This window comes from Chiroxiphia lanceolata, chromosome 12, assembly GCF_009829145.1.
Source record: "Chiroxiphia lanceolata isolate bChiLan1 chromosome 12, bChiLan1.pri, whole genome shotgun sequence".
Taxonomy (NCBI): Eukaryota; Metazoa; Chordata; class Aves; order Passeriformes; family Pipridae; genus Chiroxiphia; species Chiroxiphia lanceolata.
The window spans coordinates 20,600,356-20,619,566 of NC_045648.1; the positions used below are offsets into that span (position 1 = coordinate 20,600,356).

The 19,211-nt window shown below is 39.8% G+C and overlaps 1 protein-coding gene across 6 annotated transcripts in view; it reads left to right on the plus strand.

Moving 5' to 3' along the window:
- Window positions 1-19,211, plus strand: part of OTUD7A (OTU deubiquitinase 7A) — a 131,448-nt gene that overhangs the window by 16,879 nt on the left and 95,358 nt on the right. The window lies entirely within an intron of this gene.

The window sequence follows — 19,211 nt, forward strand, 5'->3', positions numbered from 1 at the left end:
TGAAAATGGATTAATAGATGAAGCTTGTGGGGTGAGTGGGTAAGAGAACATGAATGGGACATTTTGAGTGAACTGAAAATCCACTGGAATTCTTTCTTTCAGTTCAGACAAACCAAACAAATTTATTAGTTTTGATTATTTTAATTTAAAAAGTTACTCTCTCAAGTGAAACGATCTTCTTTTTCCAGCATGTTTATGAAATCTAAGTCTGACATACAGATTTATTGTGTGATGACCATTGCCCAATCTTAGAAGGAAATTGGTTAAGGGGCTGCAACTGCGTCTGAGGGGACACTGCATAAAAGCCATTGAAGTCTTGAAAAGTCAACCAAGCTGTAAAATGGAACCGTAACATCTCTAGATGAGGCAGCTTATTAAGGATGTTACTGAAGGAAATTTGAGGTAAAAGTCTGATAGATCTATCAGACTTCTATCTGCCTGATAGAAGTAAGATTTTTTTTTTTTTGGTATCAGAACATGGTTAATAAAAATTATAATATTACATATGTTGTTGCTGATACTCCCTAAAATGTTGAAATTATGCAAAGAAAGATTGCTCATTATGGGTATTTTTGGTGTTAACTTATGTTTTCCTGTAATTGCCTGGATTGTAAAGTAAAAGTTACAATGTATAGTGAATCTTTTAGATTTCATAATCAAGAAAACATCTACAAATAAAAGAAAGTTGTTACATCTGTACAGAGGAGAGACTGACAGACAGACCCTTGTGTTTTGGAAGGGGTAATAGTCTTTAATATACTCAGTTTTACCTGATAACTCAGGACAATTGCATATTCAACCTGTTACTGCAGTTCAGCACTGGAAATCAGATCCAGCACAGAATGTACTGGAAGGTATTAAAATCAGATCAATGCAGCTTTATATGAAACCAGTGGCCTCCAACTATAGACAAATGTAGAGCGAAGTCTGTCAACCAGATTTCTGGGCTGGGGTATGCTGCAGACACATACTGGAGTTCCAAAATACATTAGGGATGCTAATCTATTATATTGTTCCCAGTGTATTTGAAGTGACACTGTATTCCTTTAATCACTCTCCTTTATTCTCGGCAACTCAGTGGAATTAAGCTTTGGGCCAGACAGTGAGGGCTAGAAGCCATTTCTGTGAGCTTTGCAGAAAGCATCTATCATGAAGTGTTCTTTTTTTTTTTTTCATGTGTAATTTGGGAAGAGAGTAGTGTTATTTTCCAGTGCCATGGAGAAATTAATATACATTTTATGCACCATTTTTGTGTCATGTTTCAATGCTATCCAAGAGCAACTGTCAGCAAAATCTGTCAGCCCCCCACCTCTCCAAAGCCACAAAACAAGCTCAGCAGTCCCAGTTCTCTCAGAAATTTCTGTTACTCGTACAGTTGTTTTTTTAATTATACATGTCAACAGCTGTACAATAACTGCACAGTCATTCAGGCACAAAACAGAGCTCAAGGTATGTGCCCTCTCCTGTGGGAGGCCCCAGAATGAAGCAGCAGTTGTGTGTCAGGAAAGGGCAGGGGTGAGAAAGCACAGCAGCACATCCCTCCAGACCCCTGGGCATGTCCCCAAGAGTTAGAGAAGGAACACAGTAAAAAAACATGCTTGCAGTTTAGGAGGGATAAAAGCTTGCTTTTTGCCTTAAATCACTGGCATAATTTTCATTTCTTCCAGAGCATGAGAAGCAGTAGTTGTTAAAAGTTCCAGCATGCTGTCTCTCGCACCATTTTTTTTATCATAGTTCTGATGAATATATTTTTTTGTCAACAGTGTTTCACTTTTCTACATTTTAGACAGTCTAAAGGACCTTGACTTACATGATGGGATATAGCTTTCTCTGAGGAATATATACTTCTGTCTGTTCAGAAATCCCATGAATGGGCTACAGCTGTTAGATGGCAGAGGTAATATCCAATTTGGGTTGTACTCCAGATAACAGAATAAATAGTTTACGTAGAAAATTGCTTAGGACAAGATAAAAAAAAATTAATGGAGTGTATTTCTTAGATATTTCATGGTTTGGTTGGGTACATTAAGACTAGGCTGGAATAGTTTATCTTTTTCAATAGGCCAGGTTATACAATCTGAAAGAATTTCAAGTCCTGAGAACATAAGGTTTTCTAATTGGTTGGTGTGTTTTTACTTTAGAAAGAGCTGTGAGTTTGATGAGATGCCCTTCTGAAAGGCAGTCAACTTTGATATAGGAGATTCCGTGTATTGAAGAATGAAATCTGATAGTTAAGGCTAAGTGAGAATTGAATTCAACAGATACACTAGGGAAAAATATCTAAATCAAAGCAACTAAAGAAAGGAAGCCCTGGTACTGTAGCTTTCTCAAAGGATACCCTACCAAAATAGCTGTGAAATGTATTCATAAGAGTGGAAAACAAATACTTTGAATAAAGAAGTGTAAATTTGTATTATTGAATACTTTACCATGCCCTTTTCTATAGGTTTCAAAACCTTTGAAAATAAATTCTTTTTTAGTATATCATCCAATTAATTTTAAAATTAATTTTATTATTCAAACAAGAATTATATTGTAGTATGACAGCTTACGCTGGGGGTTTGAGACAGAATTTACTGAACTTTCAGTCTAGTGTATTACAGCAATCTGCAACTGGGGAGTCAAAGATGGTGTACAAATCGAATAATTAAATGATAACAGACTTATTTTTCTAAAAAGCTGCTCATCTGTCAGAAATTATTATTTTGGTTTTTTCTTGGTACATATACATTTTGCCTACAGTGTGGGGGGTGGTTTTGCTGTGGGTGTCTGAGAATGTGCTTTTGATTGATGAGCTGAGCTGTCTTTTCAGGTATTGAAGCAAATAACTGTTGAGGCAGAAACCCCAGAAACTGCTGCTCCTGGAGGGAGGTGCAGAGCTGCTGCTGCACAGGATGTTCCTGCTGGACACGGGGGTTGCTTTGGTTTGGGAGCTGCCACTGAAAGTCACATCCAGCTTCCCAGTCTGGATCTGCACTTGTGATTGTCTCTCTCCAAAAGCTGAGTATGGCTGTGGTCAGAGAGAGATGGAATAGAGAAGTGAAAATCCTGAGCTTTGGGGACTCTAAAATGTGATCTTCTAGTAGGAAAACAAATTTAGCAAGTTACTACATTACTACATATATTACTGCAGTAGCTTTGATTTCATAGCTGTTGTGTTTCAGGAAGTTTTTTGATTTGTTTTCCTCTCTAGGAATTGGATGAAGGATTCCCTATAAATAATAGTGTTGTTTCTGTTAAATTCCTTGTAATTCCACATCTTCCCCCCCTTCCCTGCCATTTTGTTGTCTGTGTCTCAGGACTCTGTCTTCTCAATAATTTGGTTGATTGAACAAAGGCCAAGAGGCTTTTGGGGCTTTATGTTGATACCTTGGTTTACCAGCTTATCTTCAAGTAATATTTACACCTCTGACAACATATTCTCTGATTCTGTATGAATTGCTGGTTTACCAAGGCAACAACTTTGTTTCTCTGGCTATTTTACTGCTAATTTTAGAAGGTGTTTTCCTCTCTTCAAGCTTGAAACATATTTTGGCAGCTCATACCACTCTAAATGAAAAAGCAGGAAGAACTGGAACGTGGCAATGAACATAGCTGTAGCATGCTGTGTTATTTTTTGGAATATCAAAGTCCAAAAAGCATTTGACATGTTTACTTAAGTTGAGGAAGAAGAGGCTTAAAAAATGAATTCTGTATATTTCCAAGGTTTTCAACAAAGGAGCAAATTAGGTATTTGAGTAGCTAGGAAAGGAGTAGGAAAGGAATTAACTCCTGGTTAATTCATTTCCCACCATCTCCTGTCTACACACTGAGAAGAGGGACTTTATTTTAGGTAAATTTTAACAGAGCTGGTTTTCCTTGCAGTCATTAATATATCCCTGTTTGTGGAATATTGTCCTATTGCCATTTAAAGGAAAAGAATTCAAATAATCCCATTAATTGAGCTATGATTATTAAATTAATTTGGAATACTAAAGTCCAAGTTTCCCTCCAGGCTTAGTAAGAGTTGACTTTGCAGCTTCCCCAGACGGCTTTGTCCACTGTTAGGGACACAACTGATTCTACCAGATACAGTGCAAGGCACTAAATATTTTGATATTATTTAGGCACTGGAGAACTCCTGTTGAACTTAAGTGCTCAGTTTACTGGAAGGATGCTTACCTGCAAAAATCCTCATCACTTCTACAGTGTCAGTGTTATCACTCAGAGTTGCAGTTATTTGCCCCATCCATGTCACTGAATCAGAAAGATCTCTGCAGAAGAGGCAGAAGCTGCTTTGCCTTTCATTTTGTTGACCCTTTTTCGCTCGTGATGTCTTCCTGGCAATTTTGAGCTTCTCACTCTTTTTTCAGTCAGCAAGATCTTGCAAATCAGTGGGATAGATCAAAGTGTTTCTAGCTGAAGTTAAATAATTGCTTTCACCAGTTACTTTTTTGGTTGGCTGTTGTTCATTTTGTGAGTTTTTTTTTTAGTTTGGTTGGTTTTGGTTTGTTGTTTGTTTGTTTTCTGAAGAGGGTGATACTTTAAAGGATGGCCAGACTGGCTGTGATAGGGACTCCCTGCAGGGTGTATACACAGGGTCAGTGTCTTCAGGGAGTGAAATCCTCCTTCTGGTCTTGTCATTTGGGAATATTTGCAAGCCAAGTAACTTACTGAGCTCTCTTGTCTGTCTCAGGTCTTCTGGGTGCCAAAGCCTTTCTCTGCAAGGTCAGTATTGCAGCACTGGTGCAGTTGTCCCAAGACCTTTGCCTCTGACACTAAAGTGTCCCATCTAAAGAGGGGTCAAATTCTTCACAGGAGGGGCCAGGGAAAAATAGATTTTGTGAAAGGAATCAGCATTTCTCTTCCTCCTTGCAATAAATGGTAGACAAACTATCGAGGCTGATTTTGTGAGATGGAAGGTTCACACCTGCTAGGATACAACAGTGACAACAAACAGAATATAGCAGTTTTGTTGTTGCTGTTTTGACTTCAGAGAGGGGAAAACCACCCTAGGGTCTGTTTCATTCTCTGCTGGATGCCATGCCAAGGAACATTTTAATCCTTTTTTGGAATTAAACCCTGCTAACTGTACCCCAGTGTTGGGTCACCTGCTATTATCAGTAGTTCCTATATACATCATTCTAAAGAAGACAAACTTGAGGTTTATTCCAAGGAAAAGTAATTTATGTATTTTCAGAACATACTTGGTAATAAAAATTCATCTTACATTTCCAGCAGTCTGACTGAAAAAGGCCTTCCCTGTTATCCACACAGCACAGTAAAATCTGTTCTGTTGGTCTGACAAGCTGCAATTTATTTATTTGTACAGTAGGCAAACAGTGCAAAAATTCATACTTCAAGAGCTACATTAGCAAAAGACTTTGGTTGGAAATCCAAGGACTAAGAAATTAGAAAGTGATAAAAGAAGTAGTTTTGTAGCTCAGTGTCTTGTGTGTACTTATTACAATACAGTCTTTTGGAATAAAGTCACTTACTAGGTCTCAATTTTAAAGTTATAACTTGAGCATTTCTCAAGAGTGATCCCAGAAGATTTTTTTTTTCTATTTTTTTATTTCTATATTCTAAAACAGTGCTTTTGAAGATTAACTTTCTGTTTATCAGTTCCTCTTCCAGTTCAGCAGATGGGTTTCTGCTTTGCAGATACTCTTTGAAAGTTTTGCCTGGTACTGGTTTGAATAGGAAGGCCCTTCACAAACCTGGGAGGTTTGTTTTGGAAAGGTTCATGTGAGATCAGAGGTCTGTGAAGGCTCACACCCCACCCATACAAGTGTGAGGGGCACCATCCTGCAGTTTGGATGGCTCTGTATTTAGAACTGAAATGTTTTCTAAGAGGCTTTGGACTGCCCTTTATGAATGAAAAAAAGTTATCTTTTTGTGAGATATACTAAGTACTTCCAGAGAAAGAAAATATCTTAAAAAAAAAATAATCTCTTACTGTGCCTGACAGTCCACAGGTTAAAACAGGCAAGGGGAACATGTGACTCCATTAAATGGTGTCCTGCAAACTGCCCAAGAACCCTGGGAATGCAGGGGGATGGCAGTGCCTGGCAGGTGTGATGCAGGGACTTGTCCTCGGTGCCCACCCGTCCTGCACTGTCAGGTACAATCTGTGGCTGCTGCAGCACCAAGGGACAGCTACACTGCTGTAAAAGGGGGGGTTTAAAACCTAAAGTTAAATCTCTTACGATTTATTGTTTGAAAGCAGGTTTTCAGTGCTGTAGGAGCAGTGATCTGCATCTGTGTGAGGTAAGAGCTGAAACAATGAGTTTCTGCTGTCTGTGCTTACAAGAAAAGCTTTGCAAAACTAAAAATTAACTATTTATTAGAAAAAGAAAAGGATAAGAGGAGATCTAATTGTTGTCTAAAATTATCAGAACAAAGAAAAAGACTTATGATAGTAGGAATATATTTTTATGCATAGGGATGGTATAATAAGATCTGTGACTTGGAAACTGGAGGTAGATAAAGCAGACTGGAAGCAAGTTTACCAAATTTTCAGTTGCAAGTCTAATTAACCACCTGGAATTTGATGGGTTTTTCATGAGCTGAAGTCTTCAAATGAGTGCTAATTGTCTTCTTAAAATCAATTGTGTAACTTAAGTGAATACAATCATAGAGTCATTAGTGTTGGAAAATACCTCCAATATTACCAAGTCCAACCTTTGACCAAACACCACCATGCTCACTAAACCATGTTAAGTGCCACTTCAACTCACTTATTGATCCCTTCCAGGGGTGGTAACTCCACCACTTTCCTGGGTTTATGAGGTTAAAATAGTAGGTTTTTTTAAATGATAATGTACTCAGGACAAATTTAATTAGTTGAAACTCTGATTTGAAAAACATCTTGTCTAATTTTTCCCCTTCATTCATTACAAAACTATCAGGAACCTTTTATTAATAACTTTCTTAAAACAATTACATTTTTACATCTCAAATTACAGAAATTAAGTGATAGAAGAGGGGAAGAAAAAAACCAAACACCAGTAAACACCTTTTGTTACCTCTTTTTAGAAGTCCAGTTGAAGAAACAGTAAATATTTCAGTTTATTTTTTTTTCCAGTACAGATCTTGACAACTGAAAAAAACCACTTTTGCTGTTTTCTGGACATTTAATATTCCTGTGGTCATTGCATTTAGTGAAAAAATTAAGACCAAAGCTTTCTCAGTGTATCCATCATTCAGGGTGCCTAATTGGATGAATCAGGAAATTGGTGGATGTTCTTTTCAGAGAGAGTCTCTTATGTGATGAATTGGTACATGTTGTAAATCATGAGGCACTGTCCTTCAAGGCAGTTCTTCTGAATAAAAGCCTGTGGCCACTGTAAGACTCTTGCAGGACATAGTACAGGCTGTTGTTGTGCTCATCTCTGGTAATTGTTGGCCCCTTTTCTTCTCTTCTTCATCTGTGCACAGCACTGTATAAATGTGTTTCACCTTCCTTATTCAATATGGGCAGTTACAGCTGCTATCGAAGTAAAATCCTTTCCCCTTCTGTGCATTAAAAAAATTAGCTTATAAAAGTGTATGGGAATATACTAATACATACATTTATACATCCTTATAAATATACTTGCGTTTTCCAAGAGCTCGTGGTTTGTTCCTGAATTCTTGACATGAATCTGGATACAGTGGAAAAATATCCAAGTTCCCTCTCACTGCAGCTCATCTGTGTCCACTACGTGTTTTGTACCTTGCTGCCATCTGTCCACTGGCACACTGCACAAATACAGTAATAGGGGAAAATTCCAGTTAACTCTGAGCAGCAAAGAGGAACTGTTGGTGGTTTTCTGGTCCATGGAACAGCGTCAGGTGACCCTAGACTAGCTTTTGACCTCTTCTTCATTTGAGAAGGTATTAGCCCTTAAATATGTTGCAATAACTAAATATTGTTTTAAACTGAATTTAAGGAACCTAGACAGAAAATTTGAGAGAATAATATAAAAATGTAGAGAATGTATTACTGTATATCTAGCTATGTGTAAAGTACTTACATTATGCTAATTATCTGGTTGTCTAAACTAGTTCAAGGGTTCAATGATGGTCATTGCTGGAAGCCTTTCTCCTGCAGGACTCTTCCACAGGAATCCTATGTTCTTACAAGCAGACAGCTGAATTTTGCATTATCTGATCTGCAGTTTTCAGTAACTTGCTCCCCATGACCTGTCCCAGTCAGGTAGCACTGCAATGTTTCTGGATGTGAGTGCTCACAGCCCTCACTGGGTCTCCCAAGTGCCTGCAAGGTCAAGAGAAGCACTGCTCAGGTAGAGTTTGTCTGCAGACTGTTCTGTTTGGCTCAGTTGGCTGTGCAGTTGGAATAGTCCATGGGGGACAGGACTGCTAATGGAGTAAATCCTGGCCTTCTCCAAGTACCAGTCTCTGTGTTATCACTCTTTGTATCTGTGTTCATTCAGCCTGCAGGGAGCTGCCAGACAGTTCTCTGCTGTTTCATGTCTGGAAATAATTTGAAAACCTTTACTTGTTTTAGGAAAGCAAACTGAGATGCTAAATGTGGATAAAACAAGAAAGGGGCATGTACTGGATTGGATTGTAGAGGCCTTGCTTAGCTGCTCTGGTGGGAGTCTGTGACTATTCACACAAATTCAGCAAAAATCTTGTTTCAGGTTAGACTTCAAAAGTTTGTTTCTGGTCATCTGGAGACATTCATATATTCTAGAGGAAGGACTGACTGCAGTTTAAGTTTCTCCCCAGACATCTCTTCAGTGTTTGTTCCTGAGGTAACACCCCTCTGTTCAGGGCTCAGCAGAGGGAGTCGGTGGTTTGATGCCTTTGTCTGATATTATTTATAATGTTTATTTTGTCCCTATAAGCAGATCATAGAATTGAAATTATGTTTCCTTTCTGATGTCTCAGATGGAACATGCAATTATAAAAGCCAAATTTTCTTTTATTGTGACATTGGCAGTATTCACAAGGTCTGTGGTACTGTCATGGTTTGAGAACTCCAAAATCTAATTCCCTAGCTCCATTCCCCCTCCCACATCTCAACCTAGTGTAAGATGTGTTTTCCAGACAATCGCACAGACTCAGAATGGGGAAAAGGGAATATATTACAATGACTGTACAAATAAATATTATAATACATTATACACACGATCTCAACTATCTCTACCATGACATTAGTATTTACAATGGATCAGATCTCTTCTCCCCTCCAAATAAAAGTCCAGGAGGGAAGAAGGACAGATCCCTTCTTCAGAGCAGCAATATCTCTAAGGCAGCCGTCATCTATCTTCTTCTTATGCAGCAGCTGATGGCTGGATTTCTGCCAGCACACACAAGGGGGAAAATCCAAGCCCCTCTCGGCCCCTTGACGCAGGCGAAGGGGTCTTCCGTGGGCTACGTCACCCCAGACAAAGGTCGTTCCACCACGGTCATACCACGAAGCACAGGGGGTCTCCGTGACGGTCTGGTATCTTCAGGGGACTCCAGCCCCTTGCAGAGCCTCTGTGCCCTGCTTCAAGATGGCTGGGAGCTTCTTTGTAGCTTGCAGCAAGGGAGGGCCCCAAGGTCAACCTCCTATACGCTGTCCTGGCTGAGCTCTCAGGACGACCGAGCTTCTCAGCTCCTTTACCCATTTAGGACTTCTAATCAGTAAGAGTCCACCCCCTCCATTTTGAGGGATCTCAAAGTTTAGGGGAGTTTTGCAGTTCTTACCCCCAAGCTTTCTCTCTGTAGAAACTTAGTTCTGTTCTCTGCTGCTGTTCTTTCTCTCTCAGGCTTGCAGAAGTTCTGTCTGCTTTGCTGCATGTTTATTTGCTGCTCCGTGGCTCTCTTCTGTGGCTCTGTGCCACCATCTCTCCGGTCAGTGCTGGTCTGTTGCTACTCATGCCACTGCCCACGGTGGAGAAAACATCTCCCGGCATAACTACAGACACTTAGCCCAGTCTAACACTGTTCCAAGTCTCTGCAGTCCCCAACTGGGGCTGGGGGGCCCCAGAGGCCCCCAGGGGCTCCGAGCCCCCTTCCTTGTGGCACTCACAACATGACTACCTTCTTCTACCACCCAAAACTACAACTTTCTCTTCCGATCTGGTTGTGATATGTTTATATTTTGCAGAAGCACTCATTGGCTAAAACTTCAAAACTTCAAGGGTTACCACCCCCCTGGGGTTTTACCATTTTATAACTGCAGGGGGAAAACCTGGTTCAAACCACTACAGGTACGCAGATGTACACCCATAAGCTAATCTATACAACAGATTCCTTAGGGAAGATGGCAGGGTTTCTTCTCCTTCTCCATCAAAAATTGTCTTCCTGTGGTTAAGAAATGTTTTTATAAGGGAAATGGAGATAATCTGAACAGGGAGTTCACTCTGTCTTGGACTATTGGTCAATATGTGCTTCAGCAATAAAAAACATTTGTCTGGAGTGAGAATTCCCAAAGGATCTGGAGAATATTGACTGGATTGCATTATTTATATTTAAGGGTGAAGCTACGCAGGAAAACTGATTTTATTTTCTGCTCATTGGTAAACGTACACAAAAGCTTTTAAGTTTGAGGTACATTAAAGCCCAATAAAGGCAGCATTACAATGTATTCAATTTTGCCATCTGTGTTCTGAAGAATTTGAAGTCCCTACAGTGACAGTTCCTCCCTCCTGAAGCCCCGTGTCAGGATGACCAATTCTAAGGAAGTTCAGCCTCTACCTAAGAAGGGCTTTCTGTCTTTCTTCAGTGATTTGTCCTCTGGGATCCCATGGCTTTGTGCGTGTGACAGTTTTGTGAGGCTTGTTCTTGTCTGGGTGCTTTGTGAGGCCTTTGGATGATTGCCTGGGAATTCCTGCAGTGACTGTAATCAAGCCATGGGATATTCAGTTGGAGTCATAGTCCCTCTGGAGCTAGAGATGCACAGAAACCCTGGATGTGTTCAGATCAGGTGTTCCATCGATGTGCTGGAGGAGTGATGTGCACATGGCTGATAAATTCAGCGTGCAGGAGACAGAGAACTTGGTGTCCCATCTGTCCTAAATAGTGGCTTTGTTTTCTCTCAGGAAAATTGTAAATGGCAATGTAAGACAAAATGGAAGGTTTCTTCCCATGTTCCATTTCCAGCGCAGCAGCTTCTGGAGAACCTCCCAGAAATGATGGGGGTGGGGAAGGGACTGTACTGCAGCAGGCAGCAGATGGACCAAGTCAGTCTTCTCCTCTTACCCTGTTCCATGAGTAATCGCAGATATGTGATTTCAGAGATGGAAAATTACATGTTAATCTAGAAACCTGTTTTATCCGGAAAAGCTTCCACAGATTCTTGAGAAGCACCATGTAAACTGTGTGCACAATTTGGGATTTCTGTTCTTGGTTTTTTGTTCTGAAATACTTGGTCTGTCCTGAGCAGCACCAGCCATCAGGAACATCTGACTGTCCTACACACAGTAGATCTCTGCTGGCTCTTTGCTGAAGCTATTTATGACTTTTGTAAACGCTATATGAGTGATAGTGATCTACTGTGGGACCTGAAGTCTGCTCAAATGTTAATTAGTTTATTGTTTTTCATAGTGTATCAAAAGCTTTTCTACTCCATTTAAAGCTTGAACTGTGATTCAGTCCTTAGGATACCCCACAGGTCAGGCAGAGTTACAGAGCAGGAGGTTGGGATGTGGGATCCCTTCTCTGCTGTGTCGTTGCCCTGGCATATCATCTATTTGACGTCTTTGATAGATGAGAATCTGAAAAGGGAGAGGGAGAGACAACGAAGAGGTTTTATTTTCTCCTCTTCTGTATCAGGCATCTCATCCTCCTCTTGGGGTGGGTTTTCCTGTTTCAGTTTTGTCTCAGCAGGAAATATTCCAATTAATTTACGTCACAGATGTACCCAGTTGAAGCTCAGGGCTCATTTTGCCAGGCACTGTTCCGGTGTTGTTACATGGAAGTTTTCTTAAAACAGCAATAGCCTCTCTTTTTTGCAGTCTGGTATAATAACCCTGTACCTCTGCAGTGCTGGAAACTCTGTTTATGGGCAGTTGCCCTGTTTTGTCTCCAGCCTTGAGCTTAATTCACTTCCAGTTGGAACCCCCATTATATTTTCTGACTGTTAAAATTGGGTCCGTTTTTTTCCTGTGCTGCCCAGTGTCCTTCCAGTCAGTAACACAATTGCTCCATTGGAGGTTTTAGGTTTCTATTCTGGACTTGAGCAGGTTTTTCCTTCTTCAGGAGGACAGTGTCTCTATTGAATGTTGGTCTCTGGGCACTCTGGATGCATTTTTGTTTTATTCATATATAAGGATGCTCTGCCAGTATCGCTGTGGAACATCTTTGCCTTTTCTGGAAGGATGCTGTATCTTGCTGGGGTGTACAAATGATATTTAAGTTGTTGTATATGTGATTCTTCATTAATTGTCAGCATAAAGGGTTAGTCTTCTAACTAATGTACAAGATTATTTTTCTTTCAGTTAAAGGTAGTGTTGACGAAACTCTGCCAGGTAAACTTTGGAAATATTTTGTCCTTGAGCAGAATTCAGTCACTTGTAGTCAGGGTAAAGATATTTTTTTCCCTTTAGATTATGATAATATCTATGTTATCAGGCAATAGTGGTTTTATATCACACTTTCTGTTCTTTCTAAACAACTCAGAACTCATCACTCTCCAGCTGTCTTGCTTACACTGTGCATTTCAGACTAAATGCAATCTTGAGCAAATTGAAGTGCAAAAAGAGCTTAAATACCTTTAAAGTAAATACTGACCATCACAGTTTAGTCTCGATAGATTTCTGCTATTGGCCAAGATGTTCCGTTGGAAAGTTGAGCTTCCTTAAACGACGTTTTCATAAACTCTCACTGGTTTGGCATCACTTTGATCTTTACTTCTACCAGCTTCCTGAAGTGCTGTATTTGGTTATTTGAAGGACTTCATTGGTACAGTCCCAGGCACTTCAGAAGTGTTTCTGTAAATGTTCCCCTGTAGTAATTACACAAATTACACACATTTTGAATGTGACTGGTGAAGGAATAAACCTGAGTGGGATGAAGTCCAAGACACCTGGCACTGTTATCTGTGCCCACCCTGCCAAGGGACATGGGACAGGTTCATCTGAGCCTCTGGGAAAGGTGTGATTTTGTGTTAGAAACTCTTGCCTTGTGTCATCTCCACCTCTGTTACAGTCTGCTTGCTCTGTGAAAAAACCTCTTCATAGTTTATTACAGGTTAAATAAAGGCATGAAATCAATGCTTCTGGAAGGCTTGTGCAATGAAATGGAGCGTAGTTACCTTACAATGCATTTTAGGGATTATTATCATCTTTTCCAGTTGCATGTCATTATATACTGCTTAATTCATGTGACATGAAACTAGAAAGAGATTCCTGTCTTCTGCAGCAATTTGACTTTTTTCTGTCAGAGGGAAAAGAATTGATATGTTGATAAGTTTAGGAGGATGACATGGAATGTCCTCTAGAAACTTCCATCTGGTTTCTGCCACACATGGTGCCTTAGCACACATTAAAAAAAAAAAGGAAGGCAAAAAGAAAAGAGACAAGCAAGGTAATCAACAAGAATAATTTACTACTTATTTTTTATTTGCTTTTAAAAATTAATGCCTCATTTTTTTTCTTTGTATAAATTAATAAAGCAAGAGACATTTGTTGTAAACAAATTTCCCATCCCCCACCCCAAAAATGTGGAACATCTTTCTTTTGCTAAAACATCTGGGGCTCGGTGGAATAAGCCTATGGAGAAATTAAATGAAATGTTACATTTCTGTGTTGTCAGATGTCTGTCAGCCGCAAGTAAGAAGAATATTAAATAAATCCTTTAGGCTCTAAGTGCATGGCTTACAGAAGGGCTAGGGGTTTTCTGTTTAAAATTGACAGCTTCTCCCACATGTCATGTTAGTTAAGAAACCTATAATATCTAGAGATAGAAGTATGTGTATTTATATCTGTATAAATATAGCCATAATATGCAGACATATAGATAATATAGATGCAGTATACATATAATATGTTACATATAAATTCTATAAACATGTAATACCTGTATACATTTAAACATGTACATGACATTTTCTTTCTGTCCATAAAAACACACTTGTAGTTTTTTACATTTATAATAGCTTTATTCCACTGCATTTGACTTCTAGTTAGGAAGACATTTGTTCATTTCTTTGTGTGTTACTTGGTAAACTGCTCAAAAATCATAGCAGATGTGGGGGGATTGTGCTACTTTTTACTAATGGGAAGGACAGTTGGCAAATAAAAATCATCAGTTCTAGGGATTGAAGGAGGCAATTCAGCTACAGAGAATCATATTTTTGTTATTGTCTACATTTATAATGACAAATACGGAAATTATTTATCTGACTTCAGCTGAAGAATATACGAAGTGGGTAAGAAGAAATCTGTGGTAATCTGATGTGCATAGCTATCTAGCATGACATTTAATTTTTTATGTCTATGGCAAGGTTACTTTCATTGTAGCCTAGGTGCTCCATAATGTTACCTTCTTTAAACCTTGCAAAAGATATAATACAGTGCAAAAGCTTCAAAAAAATCAATCTAGAAATGTGAGTATCTAAGATACTGCTATTTTCCTCTTTATTCATTTCTTCTAATAGTTTAAGACATTGAGAAAGAAGTAGAGATGGGGGGATTGTTTGGTTGATAGGTTGGTTGGTTTGATGGTAGATATTTTTGCTGGTGTTTTTTTTTTTTCCTTTGGAACAGTTTTGATACCAGCTACTGTGCAGAGGTATGTTTGTGTCCTGTACAGCAGAGCAGACCCAAGGAATCTCTTAGCAGAAAAACTCACAAAATGTACTCTGTGTGTACTGGTAGTCTCAGTAACAGATCATATTTGCCACTAAGCTTTACAATATTTTCCATGTGTAAATGTGTTTTCTTTAATGTATTCTGGCCTAGATGTTGTGTCTCAGATGAGGGAACGAATTAGATGGGGAATTCCAGGGCTAGATTATGTCAACCAAAAGTGAATCAACCTCTCTTCAATAAGTTCTTTTTAAGATTAGGATAATTATAATTACTCTGGCTTTACAGGAAGAGAACCTGATACAGAAAAGCAGAGTTACTTGCCTGGGTTGGTGGGAGCCTTTGAAACACATGTGGAGCTGTGGGAGCAGACTGGGATGCTGGGGGGGACCTCGTGGAACTGCAGCGTGGGTGTCATGGGGCTGCAGCACCAGCTGGGCACACAAACAGCTCCATAATCCCTCAGGCCAGCTTGTGCATGGATAAATATCTGCTCCACTGAAGTACAGCTGTTTCTTGAACAGTCAGGGGACCCCTGGTGGTCTAGTGGTTAGGATGCAGCACTCTCACTGCTGCGGTCTGGGTTTGATTCCCGATCAGGGAAACTCCCCCGGGCAGATGGAGCTCGCCAGCCCTGTAAGGCCATCCATCTAAGAGAAGGTCACTCTAAACAAACCTGCGTCCTGAGGACCTCACTGCCACTGTCCAAGCTCGCTCGGCCCCGGCAGATGAACCTTAGGATTAAAGGGTGGGCTCAGCTCAGCGCACACTGTGTCTCACCTAAAAAATCCACTGCACGGGCTCGAAGGGTAAAGACCTTTCCCAAATCTTCGTTCACGAAGACTGGCCATACACACAATTGATAGGTGGGTTCCAGTGTGGGAATCCTTGACCCACTTTAATGTGGTTAGATGTGCTTAGTTAAATTCCTGGGATTTCTCTTTCCACTTGAAGTCAAGTTTTGATGTGTACCATAGCTGGAAACACTGAGAGCAAGGAGAGACAAATTTGAGGCAAGTATTGTGTTGTGTCCCACTGAAATAGGACTTAAGAAAGTGGAGTCCTCCTGCTTGTACATCCTGACACAATAAAAGAGGAGGAAAAGAAGGGAGAAGTGTGTGAGCAGAGGTGAAGAGCTGTCATTGCCCTGCACTACTGAATAGGCAGAGTGGGCTGATGTCATTGTGGCCACAGGAACAAAAAACCCCCAGAGAGATGCTGGGCTTGATTACATCAGTTCATAAAATTGGCTTTGCTCTCCTCTTTGCACCACCAGCTTTGATGCAAACACTGATGTAATGCAAGCACACTCAGTAATAGTGCAAAACAACCACGTTGCATTTTTTTAGCTTCAGAGAGGATTCTTTGTAATTGAAGAAATGGTGATTGTACCACTCATTTCAGTAAGTACCTTTTATAACAGTTGACTAGATGACATTCAGCTGGACTGGCAGAGACACATTTTCCTCTTTTGATGCTTTTTCTAGCACAATCTGTAGTTGAAATGGAAAATTTTACTTCTTCATCCTCTTTTACATATACACAGGAACTTGAATAAATAAGAATGGAAGTCTTGCATTATATTAATGCATTGAAATATGCAAATATATTTCCTTTTTTTGTTGTTGAACTTCCTGCTTATTCTGCCAGCCTGTGTGAGAATTTGAATGGGTCCCACTAAGAATGCTTGTTGAAGTGGGATTCCCAGCTGGCTTCAGTGGGGGACTTTGGCTCAGCTAGAACACCTGGACTGGCCAACACCAAAACATCTGATATTTATCTTTTGTGGCTTGTTTCAGGAACATGGGTAAAAAAAGATGCGCTCATGCTGATCTATTTGCAAAATAAGAGCTTGAATCTGTTTGGATGTAGGTCAATGAAACATGAACGTATAGATATTATAATTAAGTTATCTTGGGGTTTACTGAACATGTATTGGTACTGCACCATTTTTTGGCTGTCTCTGTTACATGGTAGCTGTCAACATGACTTGGGTTATCCTGTGCATTCAAACTTTACTAGCATGGTTTGAGAAATGTTTAGAATGTGGTTTTGGCAAGTGCTGAGAAGGTGTACACTGCATAATGCTCTTAATAAAAGTGAACCCTTAGGAGTGTTGTGAAGAGAATATAGATTTAGCACATGAGAAATGACAGTAACTATTCTCTTATGATGAGCTATTTGTTTAGCAAAATGACAGATGTGGAGGAGGAGGGTCATTTTTGGAGTAACTGAGCATTGTGAGAAGCGAGTGCACACTGGGTTATTCTGCCACTGAAAGTCTGTACCCATGTAAGCATAAAACATCAGTTTGGCACACTTAATCTGGATTGCTGGGCATTTCTCCTTTTAAAATCTGTCTTGCCTGCTTTTAAAAAGTAGGGTTAGGCAGTTAAAAATGGTGTCTTATGCTATAAAAATAGTTAGCAACTTTCTGTTAATATCATGCTAAAATCATCAGACAGCTCTGTTGTTTACAATAGGAAATAATTTTGAGATGTATTTAATTCTCAAATTAGGAAAAAAACCCACAGCTGCCCACAAAATTTACAGTTTTCCAAAATGTATAGGAAAATTATATTAAAAAAAAAAAGGGGAGGAGGAGTGATAAGCAAGCATTCAAATTTCCATGGAAGCTCTGTGTTTATGTAAAGTGCAGCAGCTGCACTGCAAACTCCCCTCTCTGGATGACCTCAGTCCTGAACAAGACAGACTGTTCTGGGTGCAGGTGTGATTACTGAATTATTTGTTCTGTTTTGGTATCAGTCAGTTACAGAGAAGTATTATGGGTAAAATTTGTATCCACTGAATAAAGTGAATTGGTAGATTTGGTATTCCACAGTTCACTGTGTGCCTTCCTGCTATTGCAGAAGTAGTTGATTTTATTCTCTTGAATTACATTTGTTAAATAGGACAGGCAAGAGGAAGTGACTCCAGCAACAACCTCTGAATACATCAGGCAGGCAGAAAGGCAGGATTGGGCTGAAGATGGTACTGGATGTAAAAGATAGTTTCGATAGCTGAATTGTGATTTTATTTTTTTGTTCCCCCCCCAAAATGTGTATGCTGTTGACATTGGGAATTTTAAGTTTCTTCTCCATATTCCACATAAGAAATAGAGCAGTGAAAAATGCTCACATGGGTATCCAGTCAGCCTTGGTTTGAATGTGATTATCCCTGTGAACCTGTCAGTGGTTATCCTTAGATCACACTGGTCAGATGTCAGTATTTACTTATGTTCTGTGTGCCTTTCATCTCTTACCAGTTCATGAAGTTTAATAGAAAGATCCTTTTCCTTCATTTCTCTTTGGTGTGGACTGCCAGAGAGTAGGACTACATGTACTGAAACATGTCTGCTTTTCTCACACTTGTTGCCAACCAAACAAGTCCGGTCAGCCCCTGGGGAACCCAGGTTCTTGAACACCTCCTGTGTAGGATTGGCTTTTCAGTGTCTTGGAAGAATCAGCACAGATCTAGAACCTTGTAGGAAGATGGGTGCAGTTTTCTCCAAATACCTAACAAATTCAGTGTCTGCTTTAGCAGCCATTAAAGAGAAAACAATTTATTCACCATAAGATATAAGACTTCAGCAGCCAAGGCCAGTTTACAGTTTGAGGAGGTTTGAGTGGCCCTTTGGCCACTCAAAGTGCAATAAAAGGATACAGCATTTCAGATGACTGGCAATCCTAAAAGGCTTACAGAGAGTGATGGCAGCAACTCTTCTGTTCTTTCTCTGTAATAACATGGTGGTGGAATTACTATTGGCTTTGTGCAAGGCACAGAGCATTGGTACAGAAATGTGTTTGAGAATCTGGGAAAATTTACTTGAAAAGGGAAGTGGATTAACATGAAGATTCCTATGCAAATAGCAATGCACTCATAAACACATTTGTGTTGTGTTTCATGAGCTTGCCATTGCATTGCGTGCTTTATTAAGTGAAAAATAGATGGAAAATGGAAGGAAGTTTGTTCAGACAGCCTGATTTTAAAAACTGGTTCTCATTTCTGATCCCGTGCAATTTCTTCAAATGATCTGACTCTCACTGAAGACATATAGGGAAATCAGTCATGAATGATAAACCACCTTGATTGGCTGGCACAGGTCAAAGGAATGTGTAATCCTCTGTACTGCCAGTATTCCATGATTCTCCTGACCATAAGAGTTGTCTGCTACCTATTTTTCTTTTAAACCATCTGAAGCAGATAGATCTTTCTAATGCAATTGGTAATGCATTCATGGTAGGACTTGGAAACACATCAGCATTTCTAATGGTGGGAAGTAGTTGAAGAGGGATTTGGCAGGTCAAGGACAGCTCAAACACTACCCACTGCTGTTGGAGTAGTGAGACACTGTGGTAAACAGCTGGTGTTTCTGAGTCATTCATTTTGCTGTTCCCACCTCTCTGCTCTGTCTGGGTGTGTGGGTTGCCAGGTACATTTCTAGGCAGGGAAGTCATTAAAATTGATGTCACATATCAGAATCAT